This window comes from Rhinolophus sinicus, chromosome 8 (assembly GCF_057876585.1).
Source record: "Rhinolophus sinicus isolate RSI-liver-muscle chromosome 8, RSI-T2T, whole genome shotgun sequence".
NCBI lineage: Eukaryota > Metazoa > Chordata > Mammalia > Chiroptera > Rhinolophidae > Rhinolophus > Rhinolophus sinicus.
Genome location: NC_142508.1, coordinates 26,261,818 through 26,283,506, shown reverse-complemented (window position 1 = coordinate 26,283,506; position 21,689 = coordinate 26,261,818). Strand labels below are relative to the sequence as shown.

At 41.4% G+C, this 21,689-nt stretch overlaps 1 protein-coding gene across 4 annotated transcripts in view; it reads left to right on the top strand.

The window, feature by feature from the left end:
• The first annotated feature begins 7,873 nt into the window (after window positions 1–7,873).
• Window positions 7,874–21,689, top strand: part of MET (MET proto-oncogene, receptor tyrosine kinase) — a 112,437-nt gene continuing 98,621 nt past the window's right edge. The window contains exon 1 of one of the 4 annotated variants that reach the window (XM_019743213.3): window positions 7,874–8,272. The gene's annotated coding sequence lies outside the window, so the exon portion shown is untranslated. Of the gene's footprint in view, window positions 8,377–21,689 lie in introns of all 4 variants that reach the window. The other 3 variants (XM_019743211.3, XM_019743215.3, XM_019743212.3) reach the window with 3 other exon arrangements.

Below are 21,689 nucleotides of genomic sequence, written 5' to 3'. Positions count from 1 at the left end.
GGACCACGTAAATACCATCTCAAGCTCACCAAGTCCAAAATGAACGCATTACTGTGCCCCAGACATCCATTAAACAACAAAAAATAAATAAAACAAACCAAAGGCAACCTTTCTGAGTATGGGTCAATTTCTCTTACCTCGGAGTGGTCTTGTCACGCACTCAGCATCTGTCAACTTTCCTCCCTGCCCTGCATCCCAGCCATCGCAGCCTTACATCAAGCTTCCCTCATTGTTGTCCTGCATAAAAGAAACAGCCTTCCCTCTCGCCACCCTGCCTCCAATCTCACCCTGCTCCAAACCTTCCATTAAACCAGAGTGATCTTTCTAACATGTAAAATTCCAATTCTTTTTACCTAAAATATTTTAGTGACACCTTATGGCCTCCCAAACCGATTTTCTGTCTTGGTGTGGTATAGAAGACCCCTCATATTCTGATTCTCAACTACTTTTTTAGCCATATTTCCTCCCCTACCCCAAACACATGCCCCCAACTGTTCTGGACTACTGAACATGTAATTAGTAGATTGGTGCAAAAGTCATTGCGGTTTTTATACTTATCTTTAACCTTTTAAACTGCAATGACTTTTGCACCAACTTAATATTTCAAGCCTGTGTGCTTGCTCCCTCTACTAAGAATTCATTTCCTCTCCTGGCAAACTCCTTCTCACCCTTTCGGAGGTGGATGACATGTGGCCCCCCTTGCAGAGTCTTCCACATTCTCTCACCTCCTCCCAGTCACCACAGTGGGGGCCATGTCACTCTCCTAACAGTGGCTGGTGTTTGCCTGCTCAGCTACGTGCGGGCTTTCTGTGCTGGACAATGAGCCCCTCAGTGGCAGGGTCACATCTCGTTCGTCTGTGTAGCCCAGACACTAAAACTTCCCTGGGACGTGGCAGGGGCTCAATAAACATTGGGTTAAGAAATTAATTGATGGATTACAAGTCCTGACATGTTTAAATATTTTATTCTATATTTATAACTGCTTCCATACAAATTATGATTCCCATAAAATATAGGTTTATATTTACAAAAAAAAACCCACCCGGATTAATTTGGGGGTAATCTGATAAACTTAGATGGCCAGATATTGAAATTCAGTCCAAATCTTGAAATGGTCCTAAATCATATGACCTCATTGATCAGATTAATGAGATTATTTCTAAATCTCAGTTTCACTGGTGCTGTTTAAACACACTCTTGACCCGCCATTGGAATACAGAACAACAAAGGAAACATCTGGTTTTTCTTAACTTTGGGTGACAAATCCATTTGTTAACAGTAGCAATGGGAGAGCCGACAGTACTTGATAACAGTTCTAACATGGGAAGCTTGGGCCAAAACAGATGCTCAGACACTTCAGGGAAAGCTCGAAAAAGATGTCTTTTCTAATTCAGGTTACACACTCCTTGAAAGTTCAACATAAGTGAGAAAGTTTGCAGTTGATTTTATTGTCTCTGACAGTTCTGTCTGGAGGTTAGTTTGCAATTGCCTCTTGGGGGCAGTTTGGTTGGATTGTGTTTTTCAAAATAGGTAAGGCAAGAATGTTTATAATAGACCAGCGAACTGGAAGTCTGAAGCAGTTTGCATCACGAGTGACTCTCTGAGTATGACCCCTGACTGGTCGCAATTTGGCTGCGTTATTTTTTTAATGTGCCACTTAAACATTTTTTTCGTTGGCAAACCAAGGTTAATCCAGAGTGATTGCCATTTCTTCTGTGTGTTTTGAATCCACATTAATAGTAATTATGTTTAGACTCTGAGGTTGTTAAACAAAAGGTGGAAATCTGGTCAGTGCAAAGGCATTGGAACCACCGTTATTATACTTCAGTACACTTTAGCCATGTGCAATACTTACAACGATTCTAATCAAACCTTTCATTCCATCAGTTTTTCAATGCCACTAAGACCTATATATTACCTCTTTAACTGTTAAATATTGTAGCCATTTCTAAATTGCCTAATTTACTTTTGGACTCATCAAGTATACTATCCCTAAGTTGGTTATTAAACCAATCAATGATTGGAACAGAAAAAGGAATTTTATCCTATTTGAATAAGGGAATAGTAATATGAACCACACCTGGGAGTACTTTCTTTCTAATACAATGTCTCCTTATATACAATACAATTAGCAAATTGTTTGATGTATTTGCTTTGAAAGGACTGGTTTCAGTAAAATTTTAGTTGATACTTAATTTTTATAATCATTTTCATCAGACTTTGGAACTGTTTTTATAGCTGAAGAAACTGATCCACAGGGGTTAAGTGCCAAAGCACTGATTAAGTTAGTGGTAAAATTTAGGATTGCAGTAATTACACACACACACACACACACACACACACACACACACACACACACACTCATTTTTAAAGGGTTAATCATAAAGAAATGCTGTTCAATGAAGGACACGTTTATTTTTGTTAGTGCATTATTTCCCAGATAGGCTAATCCACTTGTATTAGTGCCAAACAGTTTAAATGAACAGATGGAATGGATATACTAGTTGGGAAATAATGCTATACTATGTTGTATAAAAAATGAAAGATTTTTCCCATTTTCTTTCCCAAAATGCTTTTACAATTTACCACAAGGTAAAAGACAGAAAAGGAAAAGACAAGAACAGAAAACAAAAGGATAAGAAATGAACGTGGCTTCATGAAGTATTGATAGGAGAATTACGAGGGCAGCCTTTCTGGAAGTTCTTGCCTTTATTTCAGAGACTCCAAAAGACCCTCTCTTAAAGACTCCAGGCTTTGTTACCTGGGCCTTCCCTTTCTCTCTCACATTCCCTAAGTCCCAATGAAGAGCTCAGGGGTTGTGAAAACAGAGACAATGGGGAAAGAACATTCCAGTTCCTTTCCACGTGGGGGACATCGTGGTCATACTCACCTACAGCCCACCCCCAGGACACTCTGACTGTCTGGGACCCTTGTTCCAAAATGCACAGTGCTTTACAGATGGGCAACAAAGGTTTATTCTGCACTGCAACAACCAGTCCCCAAGGCAAACAAACAGAGGTTCCATGCCTTAAGTTGCAGAGAAGAAGGGAAAATGAGAAGAAGGCTTAAGTTCTACTGGTCTCTGTAAAATGACTGCACGGCTCACCAGAGCAGGAGGACCAGTTGATAAACAGTTGCCAAAGAAAGAGCAGTTCTGGAAACAGCCAGACTGAGGCCAGCTGTTGTGACCTTGCATGAACCACATGATCTCTCTGAGCCTCCTTGCCCTGGATGTAAACTAGAGGATGATACCTTCCTGGAGTTTGTTATGAGGACACAAGTAGAAATCAAAAACATGACTGATACATGGCAGACATTTAATAAATGGGAGCTAAATACATTATACATTCACGTGGTTTATAAGAGAGGTATAAGCTGGGTGTGAAAATGAACCAAATCACTAACAAAATCGCTGCACCCTGTTGGAGATGGTAATTTATTTTTAATTTTCCTGCATCCAGTTTCCTAGGCTTCCTGAGTAAAATTGGGACACTTGTAGCTTCAAGAGCATGGCTGTCTTTTACTTGTCCAAGATATCGAATAAGCTTAGTCATATTTTTAGATAACTTAATGTTGCATATTTTATTTTTAGAGAACCCAGCCACAAGCAAATGACCAATATAAATCAACATAAAAGCAGTTCATATGGAAATTGCCCTGTTCTAACCCTTTATGGCTGGCATTTCCATTCTTTAAGGTGAGGTTTCCCAAAGTATGTTACCTATTAAACTAATTTTAAGGAAAATTGCTACTGAAACTGTTAAGACGGAAAAAAAAGCGTGTCTTTTGTTGTTGTTGTTCTGTTTTTCCCTGTGTATTTTCAGAATCTTCAATATTCTGATGCAGCTAATGTATCTCTAAAAGGTAAAAAGATTCCTACATCTCCAAAATGCCCACAGAAATGACTTGAGGAACCATCACCTGAATTACTCTTCTTGTCCTTTTGCGGAGACATTTTCCATAAACACAGTAATAGGGGTAACGGGGCCAGAGAGTTGGGGAGAGCAGAGATAGAATCCAAGAATAAGTACTCTCTGACAGGTGTCACAAAACTTAATGCTCACAAGTCCTGTAGATTAAGGTGATATCAAGATCATCGGGATGCTGGATGCATCACAAGAGAAGATGGTAGGACAACAGCAAACTGCAGAACACAGGTTCTGGCCACAGTGATTCCAGCTTTTAAAAAACACTCTGTGGGCCTGTGTGTGTCTGTGGGCCCTGCCTGCCACAGGTTGCCAGCATTAAGCCCCTGTTCTAAGACAGCTTTCACTTTTGTTTCAAAAATAGCACCATGTGAATGAACTTAAAGAAAGAGTACCTTCTACGATGCAAATTTCCATGTGATAAAGGGAGAGCAGAAAGGATGCGGCAAGACACTGCTGTTCCTCTCTACTGACCATGGCGACCATTGGGTCTATCGTAGGGTTAAGAGGTCGGATCCCGCGGATAGTTTGACACTACCGTGTTTCCCCAAAAATAAGACCAGGTCTTATATTAATTCTTACTCCAAAAGACACATTAGGGCTTATGTTCAGGGGATGTCATCCTGAAAAATCATGCTAGGGCTTATTTCCTGGTTAGGTCTTTGTGGGGACAGAGCCCCAGAGAGCAGTTTCCAGGCTCTCGGCCTCACATGGAGGGGTGCTGGCTCGGGTAGTAGATGGCCGTCGGCTGTGGCTAGTTGGCCATCAGCTGTAGCCAGTTAACCAATTGGCCGCTGATATAACTGCCGCAGCTGCACTAGTTGGTGAGTCGAGCAGAGTCGGTCGGTTGGCAGAAAAGTGGACAGCAGGTCGCATGTCATGTGAACCCAGACTCCAGTGAGACTATAGTGGTATGACTCCCCTACCTATGGCTCCGTGGTGTTCCTTTTTGGCCTCAGCATATCCTGCGTTCTTGTGTGGGGAGTGGGAGCTGAGAACCCACAAGCCACCCTGCACGACAGTCTTATTTTCAGGGAAACACAGTATGTTATCCACAAGTATGTGGATAAGGATAGCTCACACCTTTCAAGCCCTTATATTTTACCAGGCCTCCTTCCACGTGCTTTCCTCGTAGCTCCTCATTTCGTCCTCACAGTCATCCTATGATTGTTCCCATTTTACAGATAAGGCACAGAGGGCTGATGCCACTGGCCTATAGTTACACAGCTAGCAACCTCACAACTGGGATTTCAATCCAGGCTGTCTGGCTCTACAACCCATATTCTTAGCTACAACACTAAACTCAGTCTTGGAGATATCTTGCTTCCCATTTGAGGGGTATATCAATTTTAAATATTTTTTGGACACAGGTGACAGAAACCCCAGCTAACAGTGCCTTGAACAAGTATTTTTCCACAAAGCAAGAAATCTGAAAGCAGGTGTCTACTGTCACTGGCGCTGTAGCTCAGCAATATCAGACCCAACTTCTCTCCTCAGTCGCAAAATTGCTAGCTCTCTGCTGGACGCTACGTATGAAATCAAGAAAGCAAGAAGTGAGAAGGGCTGGCACCAGCGTATTAGGTCCCTTTCATCAGGACACCACACTCTTTCACAGAAGTGCCCGACAGACTTCAGCTTAACCTCACTGCCAGAATGACATCACGTGGCCTTGTTTGGCTACAAAGGAGTCTGGGAAAGTCAGCTTTCTGCTTTCCAGCTCCAGAAGTGGAGGCAGACAAGGGAGCATCTGGTTTGGGAACAGGTGTTGGCTTAGCCAACCACAGGGGTTTGGTTTGTTTAGGGAAATGCCAACAAAACTTCATCACACAGTGTGTCACCCATGTCATGGACACACTGTATCATGGAAAGTGAAACAGCAACAATTGAAGTTTGCCACAAAACCAAAACTGAAGGTAGAACTCCTGTTGCCTTTTTAAAAGATCTGCTTCTATCCATTTCCAAATATTTGAAATTACTTTTACCCCTTTTCTTGATCAAACCTATCTAGGTGTTGTTTAAACCTAATTATTCGATTTTTCACACACAGAGAGATTCTTAGTTATGCTCTTCTTAGTTATTTTTATAAAATGTTATCTCCTTATTTATGGTTAATAAAGTCAAAATGACGATTTTTATACCGTTTCAAAATTGGATTGAAATTTGTCAATAACTAGAAACTAGGAAACATCAGTGCTGAAAATATATAACATGTTATTTGAGTTTATAATCTATTTTATTTTCCAGTTTGCAATGGTTTGTCTAGGTCTTTCTACCACTTTAGTTGTAATTTTTTTCTTTTATATTTTTATCATGGCAGACAAACTCAGAAAACCTGTTAAGGCAACTACATAATGCAATCTAAAATCCAGTTAACATATTGCTATGGAAACCAGAAAATAGAAACAGCACTCTAATCATTCCTTTGGACAACTATGGCTAATTATTCGTGTGTGTGTGTGTGTGTGTGTGTGTGTGTGTGTGTGTGTGAAATAATTCGTCAGTTGATTCACCTTTTATTGAAAGTTCATACTGAACCCCAAATCTATAATTGATTTGTTCATACTAGACTCAATGTCCTCCAGCCACTAAATCAGCATTTTGATATGAACCATAATCATTATTAAATTATGCCATGTGATATCAGGAAATGTTGGGTAGGACTACATTGTTTATTTAGCCCTGCCAGGCTGAGGCCTCTTGCAGTATGAAGAACACCTGACTGGGAATTGAGGGCTGGGTTCTAACCTGTCTTCTCATACTAACCAGCTGTGTGACCCTGTTAGGACTCTTAGGCAATCAGTTTCCTTGTTTGCAAAATGTTTCAATGCAGGGCTCTATTGTTATGTAACGGGAACATCCCTTTTCCATAAAATTAAGGAATCATGAGGTAATCACTTTTTAGGATGGAAACTGGAGTGTGTAGTCCCTGGTAAAGTGGCACATAGTAAGCTCTCAGGAAAACGCTAGCTGTTCTTACTATATTTTTATATTTTTCATTCTGCAGGTAAATAATTCCTGAACCTGCATAGTAAGTTGTAAATTGTCCCATGACTTAAATAACTAGCGGATGCCATTATCCCAACAAGCCTGTAGGCGTCAGAAAGGAGGACGCTGCTGCTCAGGTCTCTTTACCTTTGAGTATTTATTTTCTTTTGAAGGGTAATGTCAATTTTTACATTCAGACATGTGAGATATAAAAAGTTATCCTAAAACAATTGATACTAACACAACTCACCAAGCCCTCATCTTTTTTTAATCATAAGATTTCAACACTCAAGAATTAAACTTTTGTTCTGTTTTGCTTGTTCATTGATGTTTGCCTAGTTATTTAATCAGCCTGTTTCCTGCTGTGGGGGAAAAAAAAGAAAAAAACCTTAAAGAAACCGAGGTTTCCTCAGGGTTACACTCCTGCATTGTTCTTCCTTCCAGAAATCCGAGTTATTATAGTAGGGATAATCGCTGCCTAATGAGATCATTGGGACAATTCTTCTATCCACTCCAACCTCCGTCTCTGACAATGAATTCCTTGTTTCCGTGGTGCCCAAATCTTTCTCTGCCCGGGTCAGTGCCCGGTGGTTAACCGGGACGTGGGACGGGCAGAGCCGCGCGCTCTTCCCGCCGGTTGCGCGCGGAGTGTGGGCGCGGGGGTCTCTGCGCACCGGGTGACGCTCGCCCCGCGAGCACCAGGAGGGGGAGACGCGGTCCCGCTTATCTGCCGCTGTGCTAACTTCTAACTGCCCGAGCTGGGGGGGTGAGGAGAGAGCGCGCAGCCAGGGCTAGAAAACTTCTCCACCTAGAAAGTTTCACCTTGCCGTGGGCGGGGGAGGGGTGGAAGGAAACGCGACCCCCGTGGGGCCAGGCGCGGCGCAGCGGCAGGAAGGGCGGGGGCCGATTTCCCCCTGTGGGTGGTGCCAGTCCTCACCTCAGCGGTCTTTGAACCCGCGGACGAGGCGAACGGACAGAGCGCCAGACAGACGGACACGTGCTGGGGCGGGCGGGAGGCCGAGCGCCTGGGTCGGGTGGCAGGGCCGTGCCTCCCGCCTGGACGTGCCCGGGCCTCCGCGGGCGGTGCGCGCGCCCATACCCGGCTGAGTCACGGACGGGTCAGGCGCGGGTGGGAAGAGACGGAGGGAGCGCCGCCGGCGAGCGCCGCTCGCGGGCCGGGCCGCAGGTGACCCGAGGCTCTCGCCGAGCGCTTTGTGACCAGATGCGGAGCCCAGCGGAGGGCGCGAGCCAGATGCGGGACGACAGCTGACTCGCTGCGAGGAGGCGGCGGGGAGGCACGGAGTGCGCGGGTGGTCCCTGCGCCATTGACTTCTCGGCCGCGGGTTCCCGGGCCCCGCAAGGTAAACTACACCCTCTTCCGATCCCGCACTCCACCCCTCGCGCTTCTGCTCTCTTTGTTCCCGTAAGAGACCTGACTGCTGTTGCGGAAGACGAGACCAGAGAGGTAGGCGAGAGTTCAGAGGCTCGAGAAACTCAAGGGATATGGTCTGGGGGAGGTCGAAACTGTAATGGGGCTATTCGTTTTAGGGGGTCGCTTCTGCCGGCCACCTGTGTGACTCAGGAGAGAGGAGGGCTGGGGAGGGGGTGATATATGACTGTTTATGGCCAGGCCAGTTTCAAGACTGCAGTCTGACTCATCCCTTAAGAGAGGGATCTGGTCACCCTGTCCCACGGTGATGCAGCTGGCAAGGTTGGAACCCAGAGGTTTCCTTGTTCCCAGCTCTGCTTCATCTGTATTACGTGGGAGTCCTTCCAAGGGACAGGTGTTTCTGTAAAGGTCTGAATTGTTCATGTCTGGCAAATACACAGGACTTGTGATCCATCATTTTCAGTTGTACCTTAGCTCTTTGCTGGGGCTCTGGGGAGGGCATCTATCTTATTAGGTGAAATAGGTTATAACCAGAGGTCGGTAGTCTGGCCAGTACTGTTACTGACCCAATAATAAAAGCACTAATGAAAGTAATCTTACTGACTATTGCCAATGCAGAATTTACTCCAGAGTACGGTTTCCCATTTCATACCTTTCATGTTTTAAAAGAGCCATTTACAGATTTGGCAGTTGAAGAGGGTTCCAGTGGCTCATGCATGAATAGTTACCCAATGTATTTTTTCTTATCACAGTTTTATGTTCAAAGGAGCCCTGTGGTAGAATGAAATATTGTCAACTCTCTTAGGCAAAATAATCAGCATACTTTAATTGCCAAGTTACGATGGTCGATGAATATAGGAGGATTGTAAAAACGGACATTGGAGAGAGTGTAGACTATCTGGACCGTCTCCTGAATTTTAAGAAGACTGTTCACATTTTGTAGAGTTGCATGGAGGTTTATTCTCTTGTTTCCATCAGCCAGACACATGTATATTGCCATGCAAATGGATTCAGAAAAACATTATTCTGCTTTACAGCTAAACTATTATAGCTGACTAATGATTTTTTTCTGCATGAAGATGATCTGAGAATGATGTACATCGTGTTTCTCTGTGCTACTGGGGCATAAATTGTGCTTTTATGTAAAGTGTAAGTGGTGCTTGGATTATTTACAGGTACATAGCTTTCTTTACTTTCTAGCTCTAAGCTTATTAGACTTTGTTTTAACATGTAACCTTCCGTAATGGAACAAAAGTGAGGTGCTTTGGTTCCAATTATGTCTGTGGTGTATTCAGTGTTCACTCTTTCTGAAATGCTGAATAACACAGGTGAAATTTGCATTACTTATAAGAAATTTCTGTAGTACAGAAATGTGTCTGATTGCCTACAAAATATACTGGTGTTTTTAAAAATCTGTTCAGGTTTCACACTTATCAGTGCACAAGTCTACAGTTATTAACCTAAATACATTTTTATTTTAACATAATTGAATTTATGGCATATAGAAGATGGTCTGCTGACTACTGCTTTTTCAAAGATTGCTTTGTTCTTAATACATCACAACAGGGGTTTACATTAGATGTACACCCTATGCCTTCAGAATTAGTGGGTGAGATTTCTCTGAATGATAAAGATGTACAAGATTAGCCACAGCCCATATGAAAGCTCATAACTAGTATTTTCATGACTTTTAAATCTACAATAAAAGAAAAATGACACTTTTCTAAGCAGGAAAAAATACCCTTATCTTACTAATTCATTTTAAGACTATATAAGCATATGTTCCACTAATAATCTTGATTTTTGGGGGTTGTTTTAGTGAGGGTTAGACTAAGAGATACATTTCAGGAATCAATTTTCTCAGCTGTTAGTAAAACAAAAAAGTCCAAAATAGCATTAGTCTAATTTTCCTTTAACAAATCTATATAATAACCTCAAATAAACTTTTTCTCAAATGTGGTCATCTCAGAATACAGTGAATAACCCAAAAGGCTAACATTTTCTCAGGACATGCACCTTTCTCTAAGTGGCTGCAGCAATGCCTCTGGTGACACGCCATGATGAGTACCCAGCTCCCTACACATGCTGAGCACCTCCCATCTCCCCACCCACTTCCTCCTCATCCTTTCCCCTTGGTTTGGTCAGAGCTCCTTCCAAAACCTTTTGTGCCCCCATTTGTCCACTCTGTTCTCAGGGTTTCCTCTTCACTGTCATTACACCTAATGACTCTCACCAGAACCATCTATGCTTTCTTTTCCCCATCATCCCTAATATTTTCCTTGGGTTGCTGTCTTTGTTCATGGGACCCCAAGTTTTCTAACCTTAAGGGGAGAAAATATGCAGAAATTCAAGTGCCAGGGAGTACACCTCCCTGGTGTATGTTGAAACTGTTGTCTTTGATTCTGAGCCTTCAGGACAGAATTTTTTCATGGTCTTTGCTCAATGCAAAATAAACAGTCACCTCTTGGTAATAAATGATGTGTATACTGACTCGTGTCAATTCAGCATCACTTTGATTTAACAGACACTGAGTTGCTGGCAAGGCCCACATTTCCCTCACCAAAAATAGCTAAGAACTGCACATAGAGTATCATACATGTTTGGTACTAGGGAGACATTTTTAAAGAGGAAGAAATGCTGCCCTAGAGGCGTTTACAGTCTAGATATACAGATAAATAATACACATATAAAAAGGAACCAAGACCCATAGTTATTAAAGGGCTGTCCCACGAGAATGTCATCGTTAGAAATCACCCCATTTGCTTTTTAAATAGTAGAATTTTTTTCAATCAAAAGATGGCAACTTAAAGACCTCTTAAAATTTTCAAGCTGCTTCTAAGTATATCATCTTTCCGATGCCACAACAGCCTTACCAGATAGGCACTATCTTAACCTCACACGTGATAGACGACGAAGTGTGTGCTTGAGTCTGGTCCCCATGCTGTCTCAACAGCACCCACAGCCTCTGCCCAGACAGCAGGAAAGGTTAACTATTTGAAGCCATTTCCACTGAGAAATAGGTTGGCGTCTTTAGGTTAGTAATAAATGATGAATGTGCATTTCTAGGCTCTGGGGTTTTTCTCACCTTCTCTTTCTCCAGTTCTCTTTTTCTTGTGTTCTCTTTTTAGAGTAAAGCATACCAAGAAAGGCTCCATTCATATGTGTGGGGCATTCTCCTATTATCAGATTAAGAGTTGTGAGTAATTTTGTGATCTCCCCTTCTATCAGAAATCCCATTCTCAGATCTCTCTTCAGCTCTGTTTAACAGAGTATATCCCCCTTGGGATTTGTTTCAATAAAAACATCCAGTAAAATCTGAATACTTTGCTTTTTAAGGGACAAAATAAAAAAGTGTTTTTATAAGCTGTAAAACATAATTGAGAGAAAAATCATGTGTGTGGCATTTGTAGCAGGAGGTGTAAACACAGTGAAAATTTTTTAAAAAGTTAACTTGCTAATTACATACCCAGGTATACATATTTCTTCTGTGATTGTGTGAATTTGTGCGAATATGTTTATGGAGGATACTCCTGTTGTTTTTAATTTCTGTAATAAATTATGTAGCTAAAAGGCCTATAGAAATTATATAAGAGCTTATGAGCTGTATAAATTATATAATGGTCCATAGGATTTGAAAATGTGTTTCTCCAAATATAATAAAGGATTATTATGAAATGTGGTCAAAGCAATTATATAATGTGATAAAGAGAATCACAGGTTGTAGTGAAAGCTAAGTTCCTGTACTCTAAGACTGTGGGAGGGTTTAGTCATTCAGGATAATTTGTTGTGCACCTACCAGGAATAGGCAATGCAGCAGAGAATAAAATAGACGAAAGTATCTAACTTTATGATGTTCTGTTCTATATTGAGGACGGCAAACAATAAATACAATATGTAAATAAAATGTGTTGCATATGAGGTGCTGATAAGAGCTAAAAGGACACATAACGTGATGAAGGGGAGTAGGTACTGTCAAGGATAAGGGGATGGAGTGGTGATTGAAAATCCGGTGGTGGGGTCAGAAGGCCGCACTTCACAGGGGACTTTTGAGCTAGAGCCTGAAGGAGACGAGAAAGTGACCCATCTGGTGATTTGGAGCAGGGCTTCTACTTTGCGTTCCTCAGGAGTGCCATTCTCATTTTGTTTTCTGTGAATTGTGCAGTCCACAGCCTACACAGCTGTACATGAGGTCTCTGGTTTTCTAATGGGATGCACCTGAATTTGAAGTTGTGGCCCACATCCCCTGGTTTATGGGGTATGGAAGAAGAGAATCCACGGTGTTTTCCTCCATTTGCCTGGTCCCATCCCTAGACTCCATCCTTGATCAGGGATATTGCTCCCTTTGGACAATTTTCCTTCTTCTCTGCTGTGAGCCTGGCCCAATGGGATTTGTTGAGAGTAATGCCCATAGACTTCATCACAGATCCCTTCCATAGCGTAAATCCGGGGACAGCAAGGGTGGCAGTTGCTGATGGTATAAGCTTCTGTCTGTTGTGCACGTCTTTCTTTTCTCTGTCACCTTCAATACCCCTTTCCTGTGAGGAACCATTGTGTTGGATTTTCTTTGTCTTTTCTTTCTTCTTTCTTATGCCCTGTCTGTATCCTGTATCGAGATTTGCAAACAGCTAACCTGAATGAGTGAAACTAACCCTTTCACTAGGGACCAACAACCTGCTCAGAAAAAGCCCCACCTAAGGGGGTAGCAGGGCACACTGCTTGGCTTCACCACCAGAGTTGCTGTGAGAATCAGTGTGTGATGTGCACCCATGTGGTGTTGTCTTTCAGATTTTCAAGAGGAGCTAGAAATCTCACAATATTAAAATGTTGACTCGGCATCTTTAAAACTGTGGCGGCAGAGACAAAATGTGTGTGGGCCAGATTTGGCTTCTGGTGGTCCTGTTTGCAATTGTGGCCATGACTGTACCTGCCAAGTGATCCCGTGTGGGACCTTCAGGTGCTGTTGAATCCAGCAGCACATGGCCAAAGATCCCCAGGACCACTTCTGCAAAGTATTTTATCTTTTAGAGTTCTCAGATTTTTTTTCTTCTCTGGAATATTAGCTTAGCAATTTAAAAAAGAAAAATACGGTTTGTATTTCATTGTATATTGGCACATACTTACTTTTCTAAACTCAGCCCACACACTTTCTATCAAGCTATTTGTGTTTTGAAACGGTAATCTAGCTAGTTCATTCTTAAACTGAAGCAATCACTTTCTGAAACCTAAATTCATCATATCTTTATATGTGGATGTCATATTTCATTTCCAAATTCTCATTCAGAATAAACTCTCTCTTTGGAATACTGGCACTTTCTTGGTTTGGTTTTGTTTTTGTTTTGTTTTGTTTTTAGATCTCCCTGAACTTCACCAGTTGTTATTCCTCTACCATTGAAATTCAACACGCGCACTGCTTTGGTTTCCAGCGCCCTTTAAAAGACATCAGATCAGTGTTGCAATCTATTTTTCCAAAGGAATAAAAGCCCACAGGTTGTACACTAACTTGTTTCTTTTAATCCTAAAAACTCGGTGAAATGTCCAGGCTGGAGCCTTCCGGAAGCCATTGTGTGAGACTGGAAGATTATGTGCTGTATTTCTTTCTACTATTTTAAATGCAAATATAATCATATATCGTGAAACAGTGCACATATTAAGATCAGTGGCCTTTTCCTGTTTTGAAATGATCTTGTGTTTCCCGATAGTTGGAAATCTGAGGCAGCACCTAGAATCTCGGGTTCAATTTTAAAATTGAATGTTAAAAAAAAAAGAAATGACTTGAAGGAATTAAAAAGTACTCCAGTTGTTCAATAAGACCGTGGGATATTTTGGGCTTTTAATATGTTTTTGAAAATCTCAAGAAGAGTATTCAAAGCTGGAGACCTTTGAAATAATGTAGTGGTTTTCACAAGTCAGAGAGAGAGGTGGGGGATACTTGGTTAGCAGAAGGCAGGTTCTCTCCTGTGAGGCCTAATCATGTGGGAAAGAAAAGCCCAGCCAAGCTTTGGGTCTATGAGACAATTCAGACTATCTTCACAAATAAATTTTGGCTTTGCTTGTGACTCACATGTGTTTAGACCAACATTTTAGCTCTTAAAATTTAAACCTAGGGGTCTTTTAAAAGAAATTTAATCCATGTGTTTTTGATTCACTAAATCCTAAATCATTACCCATAAACTGTATGTCTCTCTAAGCTCTTTGATGTCTAAGAAATCTTTGAAACCATGTAAGGCCCCTTTTGTTCCAGAAAAATAGGAAGTTGGTTTTTACTGAGGGTCAGTAAACATCATCTTCAAAAATCTGAGTTGGGTCTAAAATCCTGCAACCATGACAGAATGGATTTTTGAATGAGTACTAATGCATTTTTCTGATGCAATGTGAAAAATATAAGTACTTTTAAAGATCTCGCTTACCAGTGGTATTCCCTTATAATCCTTCCTAACCCCCAAAGAAATTATTTTGGCACAACTCCTCTTTCTATTGTAATATAAAATAAAGTCCAAATATTTATTATAATTTTATCCTGGCACACAGTAGGTACTCAGTATATATGTCATTGAATGTTAAACGAATGGCTTTTTCTTCTGCCCAGCTAATGTCAATCTTTCTATTCAATATCAATATCCATCTGTCATGTCTTGGAATGAGAGCTATTCTGAGTCAATGACCTGGTTCAACAAATTTTTTAAATAAGCCATCTAACTAAATATATGACGTTTATTGAAATTCATTCTGTACCATGAAGCAACTGCCTTGCACAGAGTGCTGAAAATAGGGAGGAATTTCTAGGCTAATTTGATTAAGTATTCAGTTGTTACCGTATGCTTTCTGAAAATTGAATTTTTTTTTCACTTTCTCCGATCCTGCCATCCTTCCTCCCACCTTGACATGCTTACTGATTGAAAGCTATGTACAGAAAAGGGCAGGTCATTTGTATCTCTACACAAGAGCAGCAAGTTTAAACAAGCTTAGAAAACATAATGCTATAATCATAAGTTGCCCTAATATAGGAGGGGAGAGACGGATACGCAACAATAACACTGGTGTTGGGTTTTGCTCCAAATTCCATAGATGACACATCTTTAAACTCTATTGTGTGGAGAAAAACACTATCTTACTGTAGTTAGATTTCCTGTTTGTGAGTCTATTTTCTGGTAACTAGACTTTCCATATTGACTCGGCTCAGATATGTAACTTTAAGTGCATTTGAAATACCTATGATTATGCAGTATTGATGGCTATGGAAACAGCAACTCCTTCTGTCTAAAAGAAAGAAAGAATTTAGAAGGCATAGTGAAACATGGTCACTGAGATCTTTTTGATATCATGTTGTGAATTTCTCACAACTCATCACGTTTGTTCCCCGGAAAACCTCCTGATCAAAGGTGTCTTGTTTTTGTGTGACACTGGGGTACCAGAATTTGGCCATTTCTTATATCTTGGTGGGGAGATAAAGGAAAATTATGTTATTATGGTCTTGAAATGGAGGTTCTCCTAGGTGAACCAGAAGGTTTGTGGAATACGTATATCATTAGTAAAGTTTGTTTTGAAATTTAATTATAGATAGCACTGTGTAAGGAGTAACTTATTTATGTAGTTTTGACATGCTTAATTTTTATTTCAGTGGTTAGCCAGAGCATCAGTAATAATCATATATTAATGTGTTTTTACAAATTCATCTTTAGATGATTTTAACTTCAATTAAAAGGTGTCACAATTGGATAAATGAGCAGTCAAATGCTTCTAATTGTACTTTTCGAAAAATGTAGTTCAATTTAAGAAAATTTTTGAGATAACTCTCACGCCACAGATATAGAAGATAGATAAGAAGGAGACCTTAAGGTTTTGACAGAGTATTGGATCTGTGAGGTTGAACAAGAGGTGAGGTGGGTGGATGTACTGAAAGAGTCATGGGTTGGGTGCATTGCAAGTCATGAAGAGTGTCCCATTAGGAATCAGGTTGCTGCTTCCAAATAGGAGAACCCTGGTCAAAACTGAGTGGGGAATCAAGGGAGGCACACAGAAAAATGGTAGGGCACATGACAAGCAAAATTGAAATTTCCCCCAACTCTATCACAGGGGTCTGACTCCGGGAGAAGCTAGACTGTCATCTATCCAGTCTGACATTAGGCCCCTTGGTCTACCCTACCCTCAGCCAGCAGTAAGAATAGCAGGGACACGTAGCGGAAGCAGAAAGAACTTTTATTCTGAATGTACGAGGTGTGTCCTAAGTCCTCTCTTAGCTAGTCACAAACACTCTGAAATTCCAGGTTCTCAGATGAAACCATAGTATTAAAAAAAAAAGACTTATAAATGTTTTACACCATTTTCATGACTAAAATTTTCTAGCATATCAGTGCTTATAATGCATCTATTACTGTTGGGACCAAAAGTTCTGTCCCTAAAAACTGTATCCACATTTACTTTCCTTTGGGATATCATCTGCTGTGGATGTTAGCTTTTCATATTAGCTTGTCTTATGGATATTATCTTGAGGCCATTTCTTTGGGCCTTGATTATACAGTGTTTGTGCATACTGGAGTGTGCAAAGGAATTGTCATATATTTGTCATGTTCTAAACACAAACTCAGACAGTGGTCTCAAGATTTGAGGAAAGCTCATGTCAGGGCCTGCCTTCACTTCCTGTCTTTTTGCTCCGCTCAGAGTCATAGGTGAGCAGCTGTCACCTGACTCTAGACTCACGTTCAGGCAGAGTCCCTCCAGCTCCTAGCGATCCATCCAAAGTGAGCTTGTGGTCCGACTACTACGTATCTAGTTAAGACAAAGTGAGCAGGTAAATGGAATCATTTAGGTCCCATGTAAACCTTTGAGCTTCAAATATTACCCTAGTTGTTTATTTTTAATTGAAGGTAAAATAGTATAAATATTTTAAGTTCTGCTGAAGTAAGTATATAAAAAAGCAGCCAAAGCAAAGTTTGTTGACAGAAAAAGCTTCCTCCTAACAGAAATGAATATGCATTTTGGACTTTTCAAACATTCACTTTCTGTCATGTGAGAATTAAGATACTTCTAAATTTTATTTCAGTCTCACTAACACATACTTAGATTGTTCAGTGAAATCTGCACATCAAGGTCCAATGATTTTAAACAATCGTCTGCTCTTCAGAGAGCTTACCAAAAACAAAATGATGTTCTTTAAGTCACCAGAAAAGTGCAGATGAAACTCCAGACAGTTTCATTAACAATGAAAGGTGACAGCCCTTGAATCTGTGTCATGAGTTGATTAATTACTTTCCAAACGTTATTAAAGATTCTGAATGAATAACAAGACTGGTATTTGGGATCAAGACTCCCTCACAATTCCTAAATGGGTTTTAATTTTCAGAGTTAGATGATCATTATATCTAATTCATTTGTTTAGCATCTTTAGACTGTTGGTTTTATTGAAAAGAGCAGAGTATCTGTTTCAATATGTTTTTTTTTCCCCTGAAGTTATTCCTTGCAGATTTCAATAAACCTCATTTTGAAATAAAAACAATCAAATCCTGGCATTTCCTCTTAATAAAGACTTATAGATCTGTTGAATTATGTAAACATTACAAGGATTTCACTACAGAGGTCATGATTCTGGAACCATTTAATTCCCAAATCTGCCTTGCAAACTGCTTAGACAATGAGAATGGACATTAGGATGAGTTTTACCTCAGTCGAACTTGTATTCTTGTTTTGGTCATTTTCCATTTTCCCTCTTCCCATTCCAATGATTGCAAACGTTCACCATTCTCTCAAGCTCTTGAATCTCTATGGCTCCTCTCAGCATAACATCTTTATAGTTTAGATAGTAAACAGAAGCCAAAGTGGTCTCCATGTCACCCATTTTTAGATCCCTGTTTCTGTCTCAAATGATAATATGGTCTTTTCAACCTCTGGTCTTGATTCCATTTTTTCCCATGTCGTCAGGCACTTTGCTCCATCTGTCCCACCTTCCTACCAACCCTTCCCATCTTTTAAAGTCTCTCTCACTTTTTTTCATTCAGCCCTTAGTCAACTTCTTCTTTTGGAGAGAAAGAAAACACACATGTCCAATATCCTGGTAGGAACCTTAATACACAACTACCTTAAGTATTCACTCCTATTTCTGCCATATCCTTTAAATAAAGAATTCTTGAAAATAAATTTCTAACTCTTTTTCTCTACTCCTATGTGTTCCTTACCTCATTCAACTCAAGCAGTGTGTTCTACACTCCCAAGAAAGTGTCCTCTTTGTAATCACCAGTAACCTCCTCATTCCCAAATATGACTGATTCTTTCTATCGCACTTGACTCCTCTGACGTTTGATACTATACATCTTGCTCTTCCTTTATTGAAATTTCTCCTTAAGTTTCTGAAATACCACTCAAACTGTTTACCTTTAGAATATAAAGGGTAGATTCTGGTCTTCCTTAGGGTTTCTACTTACTGAACTTGCCCATGGGTGAGCTCACTTACCTCTATGACTTCAGATACACTGAGGGACCAGTGGTTCACAACCTGATATCTCTGACTCCCTCTTTACTCTAACCACAATGCCAATGTCATTAGCTACCTGATAGACTTTTCTACTCAGATGACCATCCCACACCTCAGAGATATTCACTGACCAGCCATTTTTACTCCAGTACTTTTCTTTGCCTGTCTTCCTTACCATTTATGACACCGTTAGACATTTTTAGTCATCCTTGACTTCTCAGTCTCCCTTATAAATGAAATCCATGTTGAATCATTGTCACATAAATTTTATCTCTCTAGTATCTTTCTAATCTCGTCCTTCCTTTCTGTCATGTTCATACGTCCAGAGTCTTTGTTCAGGATCATTCTTTCATGTATTAATTCATTCTGTTATCCATTCTTCAACAAATTTTTACCAACTGTCAAATTATGGCACTATGCTAGGGGCTGAAAACTGAGTCTAGTGGGAGATACAGATAAGTAAATTATAACACAACATGATAATGTCTAGATAAGGGGAAGGCAGTTTTGATGTATGAGCACATGGGAGAGTTCCTAATTTCTTACCAGAGGGTAAGAGAGGCATTGGAGAAGGCTTCCTAAAAGAAGTGTTCCCTAAGGTGAGACTTGAAACGAGAGTAAGTGTTAACCAGATGAAGGTTAGAGCAAGAGTGTCCATAAAGAGGGAGCCACATGTGCTGAGACTCAGAATGGGGGAGCACATGGCTTGCTTCAACAATGTGAAGAAGGGCAGGATGGCTAGAGCCCAGATTTCTAGTGGGGTGATGGCAAGAGGCAAGGCTGGAGGGTTAAGGCAGAAGCCAGATCATACATGGCTCTTAAGATGTGCTAAGGAGTTGAATTGTTTTTAAACAGAATAATGACATAATCAGATTGTCATTTTAGAAAGATATCTCTGGTACATTGAGTAGCGGATGATCAGGGGCAGGAATGATGAGGGAAGATCAGGTAGGAAGCTGTTGTAGGAATCCAAGCAAGAAGTGACACTGCCCTGAACTACAGATGGCAGTCGGGATGGAAGCAGATGGACATGTTTAAAACACCTGTCGGTGGGAGTCAAGGAGGATGTCCTGTAAATATGGGAAATGTTAGTCACTGAGTAGATGAATGTGCCAAAAGGCTATCTGACTGCTCCTTCTTAGTCTCTGTCGCATCCACCCTCTTCTGCCCAGCCTGTTGGCCTTGGTGTGCCCAGGTGTAGCCTCTTCTCTTCATTCCCTACACGCATTTGTTGGGTGGTCTCATCCAAGCTCAAGGCTTTCCGTGCCATTGACATGCAGACAACTTCCTAATTTAACTCTCTAGCCGGGACTTTTCTCCTTAACTCTAGGATTCAAAGATTCAACTGCATACGCTCCACTTGGATTCCTGAAAAGTATCTCAAACACGAACGAAACCCCTGATAGTCTCGTGTCCCTGCCTGACTCGCTGTACCCTCCAGCTTCTCCATGTCAGGAAATGGCAAAGCCATTCTCCCGGTTAAAAAGCCAAACTCCTTGGAGTATTCATGACTTCTTGTTTTCTCACATACCTCATATTCAAATCCATCAGTAAATCCTGTTCTGTCTTCAACCTGTAACCTGAATTCAGCCACCTCTTGTCATTCGCCACTTCCTTCTGCCCCAGGCTACCACCATCACTCCCATGGGCTTCTACAGCAGCCCCCAACCGGTCTCACTTCCCCCCTTTGCCCTGCAACACCCCCCACCACCAGCAATCTCCCCCAACACAATGTCAAGGTGGTTCCCTTCCGTCCTAATCAATTACTGCCTTGCTCTGATCAATCAACGCCCTGAACTGGCTCCGTGTCACTCCACTAAAAGCACAGGCCTCTCAGCAGCCCACAGGCCCTACGAGCTCTGATTCTTTGTCCTCTGATCTGATCTTCTGGTCACCGATGCCCAGACTTCCTGGCCCTTTGCTGTACCTCAAACATCCTGGGCATGCTCTCAGTAGGACCTTCTTGCCTCTGCTCAGAAATCCCTTTTCACATCTTAGATGGCTAAGTCCTCTCCTCCTCTGCCCTCTCCTTACAGGTCGCCTTCCCCGCTTCTCAAAGCTACAAATCTCTCCCACCACCTTCCCTCTAGATGTGCCTGATCCCCCAACCCTGCTCTTCTCTATTTTTATTTTTTTTTTGCCCGTAACACTAATCAGCTTCTAATACATAGATGATCTACTTGTTATATAATTTGCTGTTTGAATACACCTGCTGAAAGTAAGTTCTACAAAAGCAAGAATGTTTATTTTGTTTACTGATGTACCCAAGCACCTCACACATAGTAGGGCCTCAGTAAATCCATGTCAAATTTAGTCTCAAGTAGCTGTTGGGCATACAAAGCTGATGCTTGAGGGATGGATTTCTGGGCTTTGGTGGTTCTGAGATGAAGATACAGATATGAGTCTTCAGTCTGTTCTTGATCTTCATCCTCTGTTGCCTGGACAGATGCAGTGACTTTCCATCATGTCTTCTGGTGTCTCGCTCCTTTGCAGTCCAAGCCACTCTCCAGACCATCACAACATTTTCTGATTATAGATATAAGTATACCGATTTTCATCTCCTGCTTCAAACCTCCCAGTGACTCACCTCTACAGGTGAGGTGCAGACCCTCAACAGAACCTACCCAGTTTGCTGTGATGTGGCCCCAGCCTAACCTTCCAGCTTCTTCCAAACCAAGCCCAGCTCACACAGCTTCTGTCCTCGTTACAGCTTCCCGAGCAGCCTTGCGTGTTCTCCAGAGGTGCCTGTGTGTGGGTCCTCTGTCCAAATGGTCTGTCCCTTGCTGTGCCTGAGCACTTCCAGCTTGTCCTGCAAGCTCAAGATCAAGTAATATCTCCACTCTGAAATACTCCACCTCTGTCTCCCAGTTAGTTCTTCCCTCTGCTCCTCTAGGCATGTGCACCCATCTTTACAGCACCACCT